A 20,904-nucleotide genomic window follows, 5' to 3' on the forward strand; every position below is an offset into this window, starting at 1 on the left:
AGAGGAAATTATGGTCTTCCAAGAATATTGTAAAAAAAATCAAATTTCAAAGCTTTGTGTAGACTGCAGAGGACCTGACGTGAAACCTATAGATTTATCGGAGTGTATATATTTGTATGAAGCAGATATCTGTGACAAATACGGTGTCCGTGACACATGATAATATGTTATCTCCTGCAATGGAAGTTAGACGGGGCTCCAACTCCGACTGAGGTTATAACCGATATGTCCACTTCTTTGATTTCTTCTTTAGTGCGTGCATATTGTCAATTTGCGTCAGTAGATCAATACATAAGATATTGTTTAGTGATTCTGCTTCATCCAGATAAAAAAATAAAAAAAGCTACTTGTATTCCTAGATGTGATGTTGCTCAAGTAATGAATCTTGTTTTTAAATGGCTCTTTCTCAGAAGAGATTTGGTACAAGAAATTATACGTACGATCAATTATTCTGATCATACAGTCAGAGCACATAAAGGAAGTGGAAGATATCATGTGGATGTATTTGCTGTAGCCCTAAGTGAGACTGAAAGTATTAAAATAATATCAAATGACATAACGCAACGTGAACTTAGTAAAAGAAGACAGAAAGAACGTATAGCTATTAATGTCTTGGAAGTAGATAAAACCTTCGATGAAACTCATAAATCTTCTGAAAGCTGTGAGCATACAGAAAGGAAATTGTGTAATTCGCCTTTTCAAGAATAGGCTTGTCGCATTAACGAAGATGTAAAATAGAAACTAAGGGATGAGGAAGGGGATCCCGACCATCTCCAATTTCTTTCAGAGATAGTAGAAAAAGTTGTTAATTATTGTAAACTACTTCCTCAGTGGTCATTTGTAATGTTATGAACATTTGGATATGATAGTACAATCACATCTTTTTATGCTCCAGTAGAGAGCAGTTTTAACAATTTAAAGTACTGAAAATAAAAATGGAACTGATGTAGACGAGAAACATTTCACGCTGACACTTTTACCTGAGGAATGTCAAACGATTGCTCTACAAACCATTCCATATGTATGAAAGCAAACGAATAAACCTTTCGTATCCTGTCGTAATTATGATGTTCTATGTCCTGGATTGTGAAGTCAAGTAATAAATAAACAGTTCAAGGATGTCACTCGCCTGTCCTGTTGTGTTTCTTTTAAGGGAGCAAATGTTACACCTTCAGGGTCAAAATATCTTGTTATTGAAGGAAAATGTGATGAGTGTGGCGCAGCTTTACGCGGTAGTGTTGATAAGCATCCAAATGAAAGTAGCCGTGTGATCACCAGATGTATCTTACGTGGTAACTTCGAGAATCCTCATCCACTTGAAAAGAAACGTCGCCTGGCAAAACCACTACACAGCATTGTTCAAGACAAACTAAGCAAAGAAGGTATTCACAATGTATGTTTAGAAGGTTGCAGGCAGGAGAAGTGATGGATTTTGGGCACAAAGAACCAAGCCATCTTCCAACAACTAATGCACTTTGCTTCGCATTATCTGAGAAAAACAAAAGAAAAGGAACTCCATCAAGATCCTGTACACGCACTAACATTAATGAAACATCCTACGAAGTGTCGCAATGCAATTAGGAACATAGGAATTGATAGACTTTTTGACCATTTTTATACGCAAGATTAAATTATGATCTTCCAAGAATATTGTAAAAGAAATCAAATCTCAAAGCCTTGTGTAGCCAGCACCGGATCTGTCGTGAAGGCGATTGATGGATCGGAGTGTATATATTTTTATGAAGCAACTAGACTCAGAAGCAGGTATCTGTTTCAAAAACGCTGTCCGCGAGAGATGATACTATTTTGGCTCTTGCAATGGAAGTTAGACGGGGCTCCAACTCTGACTGAGCTTATAACCGATTTGTCCACTTCTTTGATTTCTGCTTTAGTATGTGCATTTTGTCAAATCGGGTCAATTGATATATATATAGGATACTGTTTAGTGATTCTGCTCCATCCAGATAAAAAATTAAAAAAAAACTACTTGTATTTCCAGATGTGATGTTGCTCAAATAATGAATTTTGTTTTGAAATGGCCCTTTCTCAGAAGAAGGGGATTTCGAACAATAAATTTATACGTATGATCAATTGCTCTGATCATAGTCAGAGCACATAAAGGAAGTGGAAGATATCTTGTGAGATGTATTTGCTGAAGGTATTAACATAATATCAAATGACATAACACAATGTGAACTTAGTAAAAGAAGACAGAAAGAACGTATAGCTATTAATGTCTTGGAAGTGGATAAATCCTTCGATGAAACTGATGAATGTTCTGAAAGCTGTCAAGATACAGAAAGGAAGTTGTATAATTTACCTTTTCAAGAATAGGATGGTCGCATTAAGGAAGATGTAGAACAGAAAGTAAAAGATGAGGAAGGGGATCACGACAATCTCCAATTTCTTCAAGAAATAGCAGAAAAAGTTGTTAAATATTGTAAACTACTTCCTCAGTGGTCATTTGTAATGTTATGAACATTTGGATATGATAGTATAATCACAGCTTCCTCTGCTCCAGTAGAGAGCAGTTTCAACAATTTAAAGAACTGAAAGTGATAATTTAACTGATCTAGACGAGAAACATTTCACGCTGTCACTTTTACCTCAGGAATGTCAAACGATTGCACTACAAACCATTCCATATATATGTAAGCAAACGAAAAAATCTTTCATATCCTGTCGTAATTATGATGTTCTATGTCCTGGATTGTGAAGTCAAGTAATAAATAAACAGTTCAAGGCTGTCACTCGCCTGTCCTGTTGTGTTTCTGTTAAGAGAGTAAATGTTACACCCTCAGGGTCAAAATATCTTGTTATTGAAGGAAAATGTGATGAGTGTGGCGCAGCTTTGCGCGGTAGTGTTGATAAGCATCCAAATGAACGTAGCCGTGTGATCACCAGATGTATCTTACGTGGTAACTTCGAGAATCCTCATCCACTTGAAAAGAAACGTCGTCTGGCAAAACCACTACACAGCATTCTTCAAGACAAAACTAAGCAAAGAAGGTATTGACAATGTATGTTTAGAAGGTTGCACGCAGGAGAAGTGATGGATTTTGGGGACAAAGAACCAAGCCATCTTCCAACATCTAATGCTCTTTGCTTCGCATTATATGAGAAAAGGAAAGAAAAGGAACTCCATCAAGATCCTGTACATGCACTAACATTAATGAAACATCCTACGAAGTGTCGCAATGCAATTAGGGACATAGGAATAGATAGACTTTTTGGCCATTAATATATACAAGGTTAAATTACGATCTTCCAAGAATATTGTAAAAGAAATCAAATTTCAAAGCTTTGTGTAGACAGCACAGCATCTGTCGTGAAGCCGATGGATGGATCTTAGTGTATATATTTGTATGAAGCAACTCGACTATAACCAGATATTTGTGACAAATACGGTGTCCGCGAGACATGATACTATTTTGGCTCTTGCAATAGAAGTTAGACAGGGCGCAACTCCGACTGAGGTTATAACCGATATGTCCACTTCTTTGATTTCTCCTTTAGTGCGTGCATTTTGTCAATTTGCGTTAGTAGAAAAAAACATAAGCTATTGTTCAGTGATTTTGCTTGATCCAGATAAAAAAAAACTACTTGTACTCCCAGATGTGATTTTGCTAAGGTAATAAATCTTGTTTTGAAATTTTCCTGTCTCAAAGGAAAGGGATTTAAAACAAGAAATTTATACGCACGATCAATTGTTCTGATCATACAGTCAGAGCACATAAAGGAAGTGGAATATATCTTGTGGGATGTATTTGCTGAAGGTATTAACATAATATCAAATGACATAACACAATGTGAACTTAGTAAAAGAAGACAGAAAGAACGTATAGCTGTTATTGTCTTGGAAGTAGATAAAACCTTCGATCAAATTCATGAATGTTCTGAAAGCTGTGAACATACAGAAAGGAAATTGTGTAATTCGCCTTTTCAAGAATAGGCTGGACGCATTAAGGAAGATGTAGAACAGAAAGTAAAAGATGAGGAAGGGGATTACGACAATCTCCAATGTCGACCGAAAATAGCAGAAAAAGTTGTAAAATGCAGTAGACTACTTCCTCAGTGGTCATCTGTAATGTTACGAACATTTGGATATGATAGTACAATCACATCTTCTTATGCTCCAGTAGAGAGCAATTTAACAATTTCAAGTACTGAAAGTGAAAATGGAACTGATGTAGACAACAAACATTACACGCTGACACTTTTAACTGAGGAATGTCAAACGATTTCTCTACAAACCATTCCATATATATAAAAGCAAACGAATAAATCTTCCAAATCCTGTCGTAATTATGATGTTCTATGTCCTGGATTGTGAAGTCAAGTAATAAATAAACAGTTCAAGGATGTCACTCGCATTTCCTGTTGTGTTTCTTTTAAGAGAGCAAATGTTACACCTTCAGGGTCAATATATGTTGGTATTTACGGAAAATGTGTTGAGTGTGGCGCAGCTTTACGCGGTAGTGTTGATAAGCATTCAAATGAACGTAGCCGTGTGATCACCAGATGTATCTTACGTGGTAACTTCAAGAATCCTCATCCACTTGAAAAGAAACGTCATCTGGCAAAACCACTACACAGCATTGTTCAAGACAAACTAAGCAAAGAAGGTATTCACAATGAATGTTTAGAATGTTGCAGGCAGGAGAAGTGATGGATTTTGGGGACAAAGAACCAAGCCATCTTCCAACATCTAATGCACTTTGCTTCGCATTATATGAGAAAAGGAAAGAAAAGGAACTCCATCAAGATCCTGTACACGCACTAACATTAATGAAACATCCTACGAAGTATCGCAATGCAATTAGGGACATAGGAATTGATAGACCTTTTGACCATTTTTATATGCAAGAGGAAATTATGATCTTTCAAGAATATTGTAAAAGAAATCAAATTTCAAAGCTTTGTGTAGACAGCACAGTATATGTCGTGATGGCGATGGATGTACCGGAGTGTATATATTTGTATGAAGCAACTAGACTCAGTAGCAGATATCTGTGACGAATACGCTGTCCGCGAGACATGAAACTATTTTGGCTCTTGCAATGGAAGTTAGACGAGGCTCCAACTCTGCCTGAGGTTACAACCGATATTTCCACTTCTTTGATTACTGCTTTAGTGCGTGCATTTTGTCAATTTGCGTCAGTAAATCAATACATAAGATATTGTTCAGTGATTCTGCTTCATCCAGATAAAAAATGAAAATAAAAAAAATACTTGTATTCCTAGATGTGATGTTGCTCAAGTAATGAATCTTGTTTTGAAATGGATCTTTCTCAGAAGAGATTTGGTACAAGAAATTATACGTACGATCAATTGTTCTGATCATACAGTCAGAGCACATAAAGGAAGTGGAAGATATCTTGTGGGATGTATTTGCTGTAGCCCTAAGTGAGACTGAAGGTATTAAAATAATATCAAATGACATAACGCAACGTGAACTTAGTAAAATAAGACAGAAAGAACGTATAGCTGTTATTGTCTTGGAAGTAGATAAAACTTCGATGAAACTCATAAATCTTCTGAAAGCTGTGAAGATACAGAGAGGAAGTTGTATAATTCACCTTTTCAAGAATAGGCTGGTCGCATTAAGGAAGATGTAGAACAGAAAGTAAAAGATGAGGAAGTGGATCACGACAATATCCAATTTCTTCAAGAAATAGCAGAAAAAGTTGTTAAATATTGTAAACTACTTCCTCAGTGGTCATTTGTAGTGTTATGAACATTTGGATATGATAGTATAATCACAGCTTCCTCTGTTCCAGTAGAGAGCAGTTTCAACAATTTAAAGAGCTGAAAGTGATAATTTAACTGATCTAGACGAGAAACATTTCACGCTGACACTTTTACCTCAGGAATGTCAAACGATTGCTCTACAAACCATTCCATATATATGTAAGCAAACGAATAAATCTTTCATATCCTGTCGTAATTATGATGTTCTATGTCCTGGATTGTGAAGTCAAGTAATAAATAAACAGTTCAAGGATGTCACTCGCCTGTCCTGTTGTGTTTCTTTTAAGAGAGCAAATGTTACACTTTCAGGGTCAAAATATGTTGGTATTGAAGGAAAATGTGATAAGTGTGGCGCAGCTTTAAGCGGTAGTGTTGATAAGCATTCAAATGAACGTAGCCGTGTGATCACCAGATGTATCTTACGTGATAACTTCGAGAATCCTCATCCACTTGAAAAGAAACGTCGTCTGGCAAAACCACTACACAGCATTGTTCAAGACAAACTAAGCAAAGAAGGTATTCACAATGTATATTTAGAAGGTTGCAGGCAGGAGAAGTGATGGATTTTGGGGACAAAGAACCAAGCCATCTTCCAACAACTAATACACTTTGCTTCGCATTATATGAGAAAAGGAAAGAAAAGGAACTCCGTCAAGATCCTGTACACGCACTAACATTAATGAAACATCCTACGAAGTATCGCAATGCAATTAGGAACATAGGAATTGATAGACTTTTTGACCAATTTTATACGCAAGATTAAATTATGATCTTCCAAGAATATTGTAAAAGAAATCAAATCTCAAAGCTTTGTGTAGCCAGCACCGAATCTGTCGTGAAGGCGATAGATGCATCGGAGTGTATATATTTTTATGAAGCAACTAGACTCAGAAGCAGACATCTGTGACAAATACGGTGTCCACGAGACATGATACTATTTTGGCTCTTGCAATGGAAGTCAGACGGGGTCCAATTCCGACTGAGGTTATAACCGATATGTCTACTGCTTTGATTTCTGCTTTAGTGCGTGCATTTTGTGAATTTACGTCATTAGATCAATACTTAATATATTGTTCAGTGATTCTGCTTCATCCAGATAAAAAAAAAAATACTTGTATTCCCAGATGTGATGTTGCTCAGGTAATAAATCTTGTTTTGAAATGGCTCTTTCTCAGAAGAAAGGGATTTCGAACGAGAAATTATACGTACGATGAATTGTTCTGATCATACAGTCAGAGCACATAAAGGAAGTGGAAGATATCTTGTGAGATGTATTTGCTGTAGCCCTAAGTGAGACTGAAGGTATTAAAATAATATCAAATGACATAACACAATGTGAACTTAGTAAAAGAAGACAGAAAGAACGTATAGCTGTCATTGCCTTGGAAGTGGATAAATCCTTCGATGAAACTGATGATTGTTCTGAAAGCTGTGAAAATACAGAAAGGAAATTGTATAATTCGCCTTTTCAAGAATAGGCTGGTCGCATTAGGGAAGATGTAGAGCAGAAAGTAAAGGATGAGGAAGGGGATCACGACAATCTCCAATTTTGTCCGAAGATAGCAGAAAAAGTTGTAAAATGGAGTAGGTTACTTCCTCAATGGTCATCTGTAATACTACGAACATTTGGATATGATAGTACAATCACATCTTTTTATGCTCCAGTAGAGAGCAGTTTTAACAATTTAAAGAACTGAAAGTGAAAATGGAACTAATGTAGACGAGAAACATTTCACGCTGACTCTTTTACCTCAGGAATGGCAAACGATTGCTCTACAAACCATTCCATATATATGTAAGCAAACGAATAAAACTTCCAGTTCCTATCGTAATTATGATGTTGTATGTCCTGGATTGTAAAGTCAAGTAATAAATGAACAGTTCTGGGATGTCACTCGCCTGTCCGGTTGTATTTCTTTTAAGAGAGCAAATGTTACACCTTCAGGGTCAAAATATCTTGTTATTGAATGAATATGTGTTGAGTGTGGCGCAGCTTTACGCGGTAGTGTTGATAAGCATTCAGATGAACGTAGCCGTGTGATCACCAGATGTATCTTACGTGGTAACTTCGAGAATCCTCATCCACTTGAAAAGAAACGTCGTCTGGCAAAACCACTACACAGCATTGTTCAAGACAAAACTAAGCAAAGAAGGTATTCACAATGTATGTTTAGAAGGTTGCAGGCAGGAGAAGTGATGGATTTTGGGGACAAAGAACCAAGCCACCTTCCAAAATCTAATGCACTTCGCTTCGCATTATATGAGAAAAGGAAAGAAAAGGAACTCCATCAAGATTCTGTACACGCACTAACATTAATGAAACATCCTACGAAGTATCGCAATGCAATTAGGGACATAGGAATTGATAGATTTTTTGTCGACAATTATATTCAAGAGGAAATTATGGTCTTCCAAGAATATTGTAAAAAAAATCAAATTTCAAAGCTTTGTGTAGACAGCACAGGACCTGGCGTGAAACCTATAGATTTATCGGAGTGTATATATTTGTATGAAGTAGATATCTGTGACAAATTCGGTGTCCGTGACACATGATAATATGTTATCTCCTGCAATGGAAGTTAGACGGGGCTCCAACTCCGACTGAGGTTATAACCGATATGTCTCCTGCTTTGATTTCTGGTTAGTGCGTGTATTTTTTCAATTTGCGTCAGTAGATCAATACATAAGATATTGTTTGGTGATTCTGCTTCATCCAGATAAAAAAATAAAAAAGCTACTTGTATTCCTAGATGTGATGTTACTCAAGTAATGAATCTTGTTTTGAAATGGATCTTTCTCAGAAGAGATTTGGTACAAGAAATTATACGTACGATCAATTGTTCTGATCATACAGTCAGAGCACATAAAGGAAGTGGAAGATATCTTGTGGGATGTATTTGCTGTAGCCCTAAGTGAGACTGAAGGTATTAACCTAATATCAAATGACATAACGCAACGTGAACTTAGTAAAATAAGACAGAAAGAACGTATAGCTGTTATTGTCTTGGAAGTAGATAAAACCTTCGATGAAACTGATGAATGTTCTGAAAGCTGTCAAGATACAGAAAGGAAGTTGTATAACTCACCTTTTCAAGAATAGGATGGTCGCATTAAGGAAGATGTTGAACAGAAAGTAAAAGATGAGGAAGGGGATCACGACAATCTCCAATTTCTTCAAGAAATAGCAGAAAAAGTTGTTAAATATTGTAAACTACTTCCTCAGTGGTCATTTGTAATGTTATGAACATTTGGATATGATAGTATAATCACAGCTTCCTCTGCTCCAGTAGAGAGCAGTTTCAACAATTTAAAGAACTGAAAGTGATAATTTAACTGATCTAGACGAGAAACATTTCACGCTGACACTTTTACCTCAGGAATGTCAAACGATTGCTCTACAAACCATTCCATATATATGTAAGCAAACGAAAAAATCTTTCATATCCTGTCGTAATTATGATGTTCTATGTCCTGGATTGTGAAGTCAAGTAATAAATAAACAGTTCAAGGATGTCACTCGCCTGTCCTGTTGTGTTTCTTTTAAGAGAGCAAATGTTACACCTTCAGGGTCAAAATATGTTGGTATTGATGGAAAATGTGATGAGTGTGGCGCAGCTTTACGCGGTAGTGTTGACAAGCATCCAAATGAACGTAGCCGTGTGATCACCAGATGTATCTTACGTGGTAACTTCGAGAATCCTCATCCACTTGAAAAGAAACGTCGTCTGGCAAAACCACTACACAGCATTCTTCAAGACAAAACTAAGCAAAGAAGGTATTGACAATGTATGTTTAGAAGGTTGCACGCAGGAGAAGTGATGGATTTTGGGGACAAAGAACCAAGCCATCTTCCAACATCTAATGCTCTTTGCTTCGCATTATATGAGAAAAGGAAAGAAAAGGAACTCCATCAAGATCCTGTACATGCACTAACATTAATGAAACATCCTACGAAGTGTCGCAATGCAATTAGGGACATAGGAATAGATAGACTTTTTGGCCATTAATATATACAAGATTAAATTATGATCTTCCAAGAATATTGTAAAAGAAATCAAATTTCAAAGCTTTGTGTAGACAGCACAGCATGTGTCGTGAAGCCGATGGATGGATCGGAGTGTATATATTTGTATGAAGCAACTCGACTATAACCAGATATTTGTGACAAATACGGTGTCCGCGAGACATGATACTATTTTGGCTCTTGCAATAGAAGTTAGACGGGGTCCAACTCCGACTGAGGTTATAACCGATATGTCCACTTCTTTGATTTCTCCTTTAGTGCGTGCATTTTGTCAATTTGCGTCAGTAGAAAAAAACATAAGCTATTGTTCAGTGATTTTGCTTGATCCAGATAAAAAAAAACTACTTGTACTCCCAGATGTGATTTTGCTAAGGTAATAAATCTTGTTTTGAAATTTTCCTGTCTCAAAGGAAAGGGATTTCGAACAAGAAATTTATACGCACGATCAATTGTTCTGATCATACAGTCAGAGCACATAAAGGAAGTGGAAGATATCTTGTGGGATGTATTTGCTGTAGCCCTAAGTGAGACTGAAGGTATTAACCTAATATCAAATGACATAACGCAACGTGAACTTAGTAAAAGAAGACAGAAAGAACGTATAGCTGTTATTGTCTTGGAAGTAGATAAAACCTTCGATGAAATTCATGAATGTTCTGAAAGCTGTGAACATACAGAAAGGAAATTGTGTAATTCGCCTTTTCAAGAATAGGCTGGTCGCATTAAGGAAGATGTAGAACAGAAAGTAAAAGATGAGGAAGGGGATCACGACAATCTCCAATGTCGTCCGAAAATAGCAGAAAAAGTTGTAAAATGCAGTAGACTACTTCCTCAGTGGTCATCTGTAATGTTACGAACATTTGGATATGATAGTACAATCACATCTTCTTATGCTCCAGTAGAGAGCAATTTAACAATTTCAAGTACTGAAAGTGAAAATGGAACTGATGTAGACAACAAACATTACACGCTGACACTTTTAACTGAGGAATGTCAAACGATTTCTCTACAAACCATTCCATATATATGAAAGCAAACGAATAAATCTTCCAAATCCTGTCGTAATTATGATGTTCTATGTCCTGGATTGTGAAGTCAAGTAATAAATAAACAGTTCAAGGATGTCACTCGCCTGTCCTGTTGTGTTTCTTTTAAGAGAGCAAATGTTACACCTTCAGGGTCAATATATGTTGGTATTTAAGGAAAATGTGTTGAGTGTGGCGCAGCTTTACGCGGTAGTGTTGATAAGCATTCAAATGAACGTAGCCGTGTGATCACCAGATGTATCTTACGTGGTAACTTCAAGAATCCTCATCCACTTGAAAAGAAACGTCGTCTGGCAAAACCACTACACAGCATTGTTCAAGACAAACTAAGCAAAGAAGGTATTCACAATGTATGTTTAGAAGGTTGCAGGCAGGAGAAGTGATGGATTTTGGGGACAAAGAACCAAGCCATCTTCCAACATCTAATGCACTTTGCTTCGCATTATATGAGAAAAGGAAAGAAAAGGAACTCCATCAAGATCCTGTACACGCACTAACATTAATGAAACATCCTACGAAGTATCGCAATGCAATTAGGGACATAGGAATTGATAGACTTTTTGACCATTTTTATATGCAAGAGGAAATTATGATCTTTCAAGAATATTGTAAAAGAAATCAAATTTCAAAGCTTTGTGTAGACAGCACAGAATATGTCGTGATGCCGATGGATGTACCGGAGTGTATATATTTGTATGAAGCAACTAGACTCAGTAGCAGATATCTGTTACGAATACGCTGTCCGCGAGACATGAAACTATTTTGGCTCTTGCAATGGAAGTTAGACGAGGCTCCAACTCTGACTGAGGTTACAACCGATATTTCCACTTCTTTGATTTCTGCTTTAGTGCGTGCATTTTGTCAATTTGCCTTCAGTAAATCAATACATAAGATGTTGTTCAGTGATTCTGCTTCATCCAGATAAAAAATAAAAATAAAAAAAAATACTTGTATTCCCAGATGTGATGTTGCTCAGGTAATAAATCTTGTTTTGAAATGGCTCTTTCTCAGAAGAAAGGGATTTCGAACGAGAAATTATACATACGTTCAATTGTTCTGATCATACAGTCAGAACACATAAAAGGAAGTGGAAGATATCTTGTGGGATGTATTTGCTGTTGCCCTAAGTGAGACTATAGGTATTAACATAATATCAGATGAGATAACTCAATGTGAACTTAGTAAAAGAAGAGGGAAAAACGTATAGCTATGTCTTAGAAGTAGATAAAATCCTCGATGAAACTGATGAATGTTCTTAAAGCTGTGAAGTTACAGAAAGGAAATTATATAATTCGCCTTTTCAAGAACAGGCTGGTCGCATTAAGGAAGATGTAGAACAGAAAGTAAAGGATGAGAAAGGGGATCACGACAATCTTTAATTTCTTCCGGAAATAGCTGAAAATTGTAAAATGCAATAAACTACTTCCTCAGTGGTCATCTGAAATGTTACGAATATTTGGATATGATAGTACAATCACAGCCACATTTAAGTTTCATCTCTTTGATCAGCGGGAAACGGGAAATATGTTATTAAAATGTCCGGAGATTTAGTAGATTATTGAAACACAAGAATTTGAAATAAATATTGAGAGCTAAATGGTAGAATGATATGATCTTTGATGAACTCAAACTTAGGTTGGAACTCTTGTCCATTGGCGCCGGAAGGGGAGGGCAGTGTGGTGCTCGGGGCCTCCTCTGGTTCACGAAAATATATACGTAATATGGCAAACCAGGTATATGAAATACCAGAAATACCAGAGGTAGTACACATATAGCAACAATGGAGATGGGCCCATCGGGCACCCCTGCTCCTGTCCCATTTATGTATTAGAGTTTCCTATATTTATGGAGCATTCTACATACTACTTGGATATCCAGTTTGTAAAAAACAATATAATCAAAATAAAGTATTAATATTAATGAGAGTGTGGTAATGGGAAAAAGTCAAACTGTAAGTCCGTTGGAGAATGTTTGTACAGATGAGTACCCGACGCAAGATGTAAACCAAGTAAAACGTAAGGAGGCATCGAAGGCAATAAATGAACCAGTGCTACCATCTGGAGCAGGAGCGTCATTTCAGATTTTGCTTGGGGGGGGCAAGACCCCTTGATATAAGTAAAATTTTGCATTTTTCACTGATTTTCTACTATTCTATTGATAAAATCTATATAAACCTCAAACTCAGGGGGGGCAATTGCCCCTCCCTGCCCCCCTAAATGACGCCCCTGATCTGGAGTCATAGGATTTACTTCCAAAGTGAAAAGTTGAGCCTAAATCACGGTAGTTGGCAACGGTGGCATAAAGAGTGTTGAGAAAGAGACCCGATATTTCTTTTTAAGATGTCTCAAGAAATCGCAACAATAATATACGACAATGAGTGTAGCTGTACGCTGTTGAGGAAGAAAAAAATTAATTGAAATTTTTCAGTTTAAAGTGACACGATTATGGTAGTTAGTCTAAGGGTGATGGTGATTGAGGCAAGTAAATGATGATGGAAGGAATAGTGGAATGAGAAAGTGGAAGGGAACAGCACTACTAAACAAAGCCCACGGACACGTTATTATCCACTAGAAACTTACTTAGCCGGGATCGAACCAGGGAACCCACTAAAAAGAGGAATGCCCTCTACGTCTGAACCACTGTCTCCGGCTGTTGCGGAAGAATTAAGTAAGACCAGGGTTCGAATTAACGGCGCGATGGGGAATTTCCCCCTCTCGTCATTTCTCCCCGGCTCGTGGCAAGTAAATGTCTTCCTTGTGGGGAATATTTTTCTCCTGTATAAATATGTGAAGATAACTTACAATTTAATTACCGCAAAGACACTCTTGAAATATTTTTTGCAACAGATTTTCCACGTAGAAAGGTGACTTCTGGCAGTTCTTCATCACAGAGAGTACACTAGTCATATGAACGTGGTGAATTGATTCTTTTTTTTTTTACAGTTCCATTAATTAATACAGTAGTTAGTAATATTATTGTTACTTAACTGGTATATGTCAAGAATTATTATTGTTTGCAGTGTAATATTATAATACCGGATATATATATATCCCCTAGACCGGAAGTTTAATTCGAACACTGAGTAAGACTTTTGCAATCAAATTTTTGAATATTTTCGAACTTAAGCCGTATTAATGAGTGATCTCAACAATCTCAACAAGGTGCTCTGTATTGTGTTTATCATTGAAAGAACAGAAGCACCTGCAATCATCATAAAATTCATTCTTAGCAGCAGCGGCAACTATGTTTGTCTTGCCAACAAGAAGCTAAAAGGAAACAAAATAATGACATTAGAATATCTTACAACAAAAATACTGTAGTTTTTCGTTGTCGGACATATTTCGTTCAGGTGAACAGTTGGACACAAGATGGATCAAATAATAGCTTGTCAAAGACATTGTATGAGTTACAACGATAAACTGCAACAGCTACAAACCGAAGTTCTCAAGGCTCTGGTCTTGTAACTTATCGAAAAATGCAGTTTAAGTACCTTCTATTTTATGTCCAAATTGTGTTCTTGCGTTGTCTTTCCTCTTGACTCATTCGTATGAGATTGTCCCAAGTTTTCTGCGTGTAAATAACAATGTGAGGATAGATTTACATTTTGTAACAAATAGTGTAGATTTGGGTTGTTAATATGTGTTATGTGGTCCTAAATGTGCAAAGGTTTATCAATTTAATGAACGCAACTTGGAATCTCGTAAGATGTCTGTTGGAATATGAGATGGGCACAAAGTGCATATAAATGTGACACTTACTGTGATTAAGTAAAATGAATAGTGACATGTGCAAATAAAGTATCTTATAAGATAGTTTGTTTATAGATGATTATGATTCAAGATAATGGATAGATTATGAAGAAATATAAGATTATGATTTAGGAGAGGATGTGAGTTCATAGAAAATTATTGATATAAGAGAAGTATACGTGATACTCGTATACGGAAAAGATTGAGAAAAAGAGGTCAAATAAGAGAAATTTTAGTGCATAGAAGTATTCGGGACGTGGTCGTAAGAGACACTCTTTGTGGAACATGAAAGATTAAATTAAAGATCTTATTAAGTAAATAATAATTGAAATTGTTACCAAAATCATATTTTAAGCCCGACCATAAAGTGGTCAATAAAACGTACTAAGAGATTTCTATTTCTCTAATTAAAAATTTAGGATTTTGTTTCGGCGGCCAGGGAAGCAAGGGACAATTGCCGACCTGAGTTTGAGAATTACATATATTTTAATCGATTGTCTTCTAATATACTACGAAAAAACGTCAAACTCGTATGTCGGTGGAGGAACTTACTCCCCAGGCAAATCTGAAATGACGCTCCTGAAAACACACTTTGAATATTTGTAATCTCATTTCAACTTCATTTCATTTTAGGTAAAAAAAAAAAAATGCAAAAATATTCAGTTTTATCTGTGTACGTTTCTACCTGAAAGAAAATGCTGAGACAAGTTGAAGCTGAAATATACTGATTTCAGTTTTAATGGTAAGAATTGCGGACTGGTGAATCTTATACGATATGATACACACAAATTTAGCAGTGAATCTAACCTTCTATTCCATTCATGGGAAAAAAACGAAGCACCCTCTTGGCCTACCTAATTTCATCCTCTTGGCCTTTTTCGGACTACTTATTCCCCCTTTATGATTTTCTTTAATTCAATCATTTACCTCTCTTTGGAACGAAACGATGTAAATATTCCTTTGCTATAATAACTAAAGTCCCGTTACGCTGATATCCGTGCAAGTTGGTGTGGAACACCAGTTTCGCTTATCAGCTCCTCTTAGTTTTTGTGTTACTGATAAGGTCCGACTTGGGTCACAAATAACAATGGTCGATAGTATGATAGAAGAAACGGAGGAAAGTAACAACTAAGAAAAAGAAACGGAAGAGTAGAAGGGACCATAGAAAGAAGAAAAGAACGCAGTTTTTACACGGAATGAAATTTGACAAATGCAGTATTATTTTTGAACAAAGAGCATAATAAAATGGAAAGTCAATGAAATTCTTAGAAATGGCAAGAAGGATTATTGTTGTACGTGGAATGCGAAAAACTAAGAAATTTATTTCCGGAGGAGTAGGGGGATTGAACTCGATAGCCCCTTAAATACGCCATTGGTTTCCACTTATTATGATAATTGTTTTTAACTTCTTTCTATTTTGTAAATGGTGGGATTTCCTATAGGGTTTCCTATACGGATTTCCTATACGTGGGGTTTCCTGTACGGGTATATATGAACTTCACCAACACCAACAAAATTCTCTGTGATCGAGAAGTAAACAGAATCTTCAATAACCTTAAAACCAGTCCTAATTTTCAAATTTTGTTACCGAAAGCGTGCATGCTAGTTATTTTGTGCATTGATTTGGTATCCTCAAAAAGCAAGCACCAAGGAACATAAATTGAGTCGATTAGTTCGGAAACTAATCATCTCTACATTTTGCCCAAATTGAGATTACTGCACTTTTGAGCTCAACTGATGTGAATACGCATTTAGGCTGAAAACAAATCGTCTTCTCCCACTATTTTTAGAAAATATTGAACACTGAAATTTCCATTTAGTTTGAAAACATGCGTTATACTATAAATGACTTATTTTCGAACTAAACTTGCAAATGTGCCACCAGATGGCACCACATTCGACCATATGGTAGCCATTTGTAATGACTAGAGTCCGGACTTTTATGTAATATCAATCCCCTAAATATGTACGTAAATATGTAACAAAAATCGCTTAAAAATGTAAGAAATATGTAACATTATATAACAATATGTAATATTACATTCGTTACATATTTATGAAAACGTAATATTAACACGCGTATGAGTATGCAATATTTAAACGAATTATGAAAATAGAAAGGAAAATCTACTACACTTTATCCTGCTTAATGCAAGTCCCCCATGAAGTGAAATGCTTGAACACCTGAGGCAGCCATACGTCATTGACGTGACTGATTGCAGGATAATAAAAATCAGACGCGAATGAAAGAAGATGTGAATCGGCTAGAGAGAAACAGGAAAGCCCCGAGAAAAGCAATGCATACGGCATTTGTACGTCAGAAATCTCATGTGGTGTGGTGTGGTCCCGTTTCAAATCTAGAACCTTTTACACTAAATGCGCATCCGTCACCACGACCCAATCTTGAAATGAATTATACGCAATATACAAATTTAAATACTAAAAGCCACTTAAGACGAAATGTATTGTTTTATATATATTTATTTCATGCAGGGAAAAGCAGTCCTATATCTTTTAAACAATACCAGCTGAATTTCCAATACAACAATGAATTTCCGAGAAAATTTTATATGAATTTTATGTATCACATGCACCTATTCCCATTTGAAAAACCGAAAGTTGAATTCAATATGGCGGATCCAAGATGGCGGCCGGTGTGGATAACACATGTCAGAGAAGCAGTACTTGATCCAATTTGTTTTCCATATGCCCACATTCATGTTCAGTTACATCTAAAGAAACTAAAAGCAATTTTGTGACCGAGCTTTATAGTAGTGTATGATTGAATTCCGGGTATAGGAAGGCTCATAAATATGCAAATTACCCACATGGGACCGCTAAAATTAGTACAATACACATTGAGTCATGGTGAACTTTGCATTTAAATCAGTTTTACATGAATCCCGAGGGGACACTTCGCGAATGTACCTTGTAAGATTGAAGAATATTTCCACTAATGAACATTTTTAATTTGAAATAAAGTGCTTACATAAGATGTGCCTGCAGTTCAACTGTGTGTTGTTGCACAATGGGTTACAAGGTACATTTTCAAATGATCAGAAATAAAATTTTGTCGGCGATAGGATAAAATATTCTTGTATGCAGAGAATGGTCTCTCCATATCACATGAGCTAACAGGAGTGTATTTCAAGAGTGGGATGTGATTGGGGGAAATATCTTTATGGGGGGTTCTTGTTTCACCACTGAGAATCTCACACACTTCCAATAGGCTGTCGTAACACGGGTTTCTTTCCAGCACTGCATTTATTTTCTTTCGAACTTTTTCTCCTACATCTCCACACACACCTGGCAGCAGTCTCTTGGCATCCTCTATGATTTCCATGGATTCCGGAAGAGGCCGCCCAACAGTCTCTAGCTTTTTAATGCTTCTAGGTAACCAATCAAAATTGCTGTCTATGTTTGCGATATCACACGCTACTTTTGAGTCATTATACAGTTACTGAGCAATGCAAACTGACACAGCAGACTCCGATGGAAATGAATGAACAACAGGCTTATTTTTATGAAAATGTTCATTGTAGAAATGTACTGCCTGTATCAAAGTGTCCCATCGCGTTATCACAGGCTCCGGAGGAAGTGGCATCTTGCAGTTGATCTCTGTAAACTAGAACACTTTGTGGCGCCTTAACAAACATATTTTCGTGGAAAAAAACTAGTTGATTTACTTCGCAAAAGTTCTCTCACCTCTAGAACAACGCGCTGAAGAGCACGGGCCATACAGGTGAAATGAACTAAGTGAGGGTAAAAAAAACTGTAAGTGCTGTAGCCGCTTTTAACCAGTGGTGGGCACAAAAACCGGCTTTTCGGTTTTTGGAAAAACCGTAACCGGTTTTTGAAAATTTTCAAGAAAAACGGTTTCGGTTTTTCACCGAGACCGGTTTCGGTTTTCTTCAAAGGCCGTTCAATTTTCACCGAAACCGGTCATCGGTTTTCTCCAAAACTGGTTCGGTTTTTCACCGGATCCGGTTTCGGTTTTCTTCAAAACCGGTTCCGGCATTTTTTTTAAATGTTCTATTTCTGACTAGAATAGTATTTCGTTGTTCTTCGGAGACCGAATCCGTTTCCACAGAAATAGTTCTATGTGTTTTCCAAAAGTTTTCACCGAAACCAGTTTCGGTGAAAAAATCGAACCGGTTTTGGAGAAAACCGAAATGTCGGTTTTTCTGGTTTCGGTTTTTCTAAAAACCGGTTTCCGGTTTTTATAAAAGCCGGTTTTGCCCATCCCTACTTTTAACATGTACGCTGCAATGTCTCTATAGAAAACAAGGACTTTTTCATCCTGAACTCCTCCCGTCACAACACTTTAAGACCATCGTTTACAAAGCAAGCAATCGTGGAATGATTCGTGCGTTCCAGCAATTTACTCGCAATAAGATAGGATTTAGATGGAGCATCTTCACTTAACTTTCCAATCACTAAATTTGCTACATAACGTCCCAAAACGTCTGTAGTTTCGTCCACAGAAATCCAAATATATATGATCTACCTATGTCCTAATGGTATCTATAGCTTCCTTATAACAAACTTCGAGATAACACTTTCGAAGAGTGGATTCGTCACGTATTCGACGCCCGCAGTACTTCTGCAGAAAAGCACGGTATTTTGGCACTTGAACTTTGATGCCAGGAATGTTTGCTGCTATCATTGCTTGGCACAAGTCTTTGAAAAACTCACTCACTGAAGTATCTTGATGCATTTGTGTCAAGAGTACTTATTTTTTTGCAGTTCGCATTTTTTTTATTTCTTGCATGTAGTGCACTTCGTACATGTTCTAACTGAGATTTCATTGAACATCCAATTTTTTTTATCACACACTTGGCACAACATCACTTTACCGTCCTTAGTAAACGCATCATCGATAGTTACCCACGACAGCAATTTTGCGGTAAAGTTGAGGCAACCGGAGTCATTTCTAGCTTCGACGGTGAATACAGAACACGTGCGTTTTGCAACTGCAATACTAGAGTACTGTCCCCCTGTCATTCAGTTTAACAAGCGAAGTTCTTTGAAAGCTTAGATGTCTGCTGTGATATTGCCATTTTCGCCAGCTTCTTGGAACAAACTCTTGCAGTAAATTCCTGGAAGCACACTAGCATTCAGTTTTAACTTAAATTGCAGGATTTGCTTTCATCTTTTTTCCCGTCCGACCTCCGATAACAATCAAATAGACTTCATTTTACGAATTTCCTGACCAGTCGCCTGTTAGGCACGTGATCTGTCTTCCTCCAGAGTTGAGAATAAAGTGCGCTGCTAATGTACCCCGGAGGAAGGATTTTTACTTGTTTCTTCTTATATTTCTTTTGTTATCGGCGAAAATTCTGCGAAACATGGCTTGACAAATAAAAATATATATATATATTTCTCTTTCGGTAAAGAAACGAAAAGATAGACATAACAAAATTGAATCTAGATGCAAGCCTTGCACAGTTGGAGAGTTTATTTAAAAAAAAAAAATTAAATTAAAATTTCAGTAAACGCAAAAATTTAAGACAGTGTTATGTAAGAAATATGTAGAAACCATAGAAATATGTAATATTGGTCAAAATATGTAATATGAAACTTGAGTTGAAGCACCCTACAGATGTAATCACAAACATTTAAGGGTTTGACGAACCTACATATGAAGGAAAACATATGTAATTACATACAAATCCGGACATTAGTAATGACGTTGTAATTTACAAAAAAAAAAAAAAGAAAAGAAAAAAAAGAAAAAGAAAGAAAGAAAAAAGAAAAGAAAAACGAAGAGTTTATTGGGTTGTGTGCTTAGTTGTGCTTAACACAACATGAGTGATTCAGATAATAATTCTTCAGATGGTTTGTCTAAGAAAAGAAATAAGGATAAAAGAAGCTATGAACCACATAAAATGAAAATGGCAGGAGTGAAGGGTCCACAATTTATCACAAAGATAGGCAAATATATTAGTAACCGATGTGCAGATGAAGACTACAGGTAAGACAGAGTATTACATTATTAGTAATAGTAGTATTAGTACTGCATGTGCCTTGCTGTTGTTCATAGCACATTAACAAATCAAGAAATAACTTAAGCATTATTAGCATTGGAATGACCATTGAAACACACTTGCCTTTTCGAACATTGAAATTTACAAAATTGTATATCAGATTTTTGTATTTTCAAGTTCAGGATGATATGTTTTTGTAAATTTACTTTTGAAGAGAGATCCGAAATTCTTTGTCATATCAACAATTCTGCCATCTTTGTTATATTACAGCAGTTTTAGTTACAAAACCTCGATACCTGGTGAAGTTGAAGTATCTCATTTCATGGGTGGCTTATGTACATTTAGGT

Source organism: Thermobia domestica, chromosome 17 (genome assembly GCF_964235325.1).
Source record: "Thermobia domestica chromosome 17, izTheDome1.hap1.1, whole genome shotgun sequence".
NCBI lineage: Eukaryota > Metazoa > Arthropoda > Insecta > Zygentoma > Lepismatidae > Thermobia > Thermobia domestica.